General features: G+C 47.9%; 1 protein-coding gene across 2 annotated transcripts in view; it reads left to right on the top strand.

Moving 5' to 3' along the window:
- Positions 1-651, top strand: part of ZNF629 (zinc finger protein 629) — a 13,786-nt gene that overhangs the window by 509 nt on the left and 12,626 nt on the right. The gene's annotated exons all lie outside the window — the stretch shown is intronic.

Raw genomic sequence — 651 nt, 5'->3', positions numbered from 1 at the left:
TTTTTTTTTTTTTTTTTTTTTTGAGACAGGGTCTCACTCTGTCACCCAGGCTGGAGTGCAGTGGTGCAATCATGGCTCACTACAGCTTCCACCTCCCAAAATTAAGTGATTCTCCCGCCTCAGCCCAAGCAGCTGTGACCACAGCCATGTACCACCACACGAGGATAATTGTTTGTTTTTTGTTGTTGTTGTTTTTCTTTTCTTTTCTTTTTGAGACTGAGTTTTGCTCTTGTTGCCCAGGCTGGAGTGCAATGGCACGATCTCAGCTCACCACAATCTCAGCCTCCCAGGTTCAAGCGATTCTCCTGCCTCAGCATCCCAAGTAGCTGGGATTACAGGTATGCACCACCACGCTGGGCTAATTTTTGTATTTTAGTAGAGATGGGGCTTCTCCATGTTGGTCAGGCTGGTTTGGAACTCCCGACCTCTGGTGATCCACCCACCTTGGCCTCCCAAAATGCTGGGATTACAGGCATGAGCCACCGTGCCCTGCCTGGCTAATTGTTTTTAAGTTTTTCATAGAGGCGGGGTTTCACTATGTTGACCAACCTTCAAACTCCTGGGCTCAAGTTACCATTCTGCCTCAGCCTCCCAAAGTGCTGGGATTACAGGCATGAGCCAACAAGCCTGGCCTTTAGCAATTTCTTTTTT

Source organism: Mandrillus leucophaeus, unplaced genomic scaffold (genome assembly GCF_000951045.1).
Source record: "Mandrillus leucophaeus isolate KB7577 unplaced genomic scaffold, Mleu.le_1.0 Scaffold24, whole genome shotgun sequence".
NCBI lineage: Eukaryota > Metazoa > Chordata > Mammalia > Primates > Cercopithecidae > Mandrillus > Mandrillus leucophaeus.
This window is presented reverse-complemented; position numbering and strand designations above follow the sequence as displayed.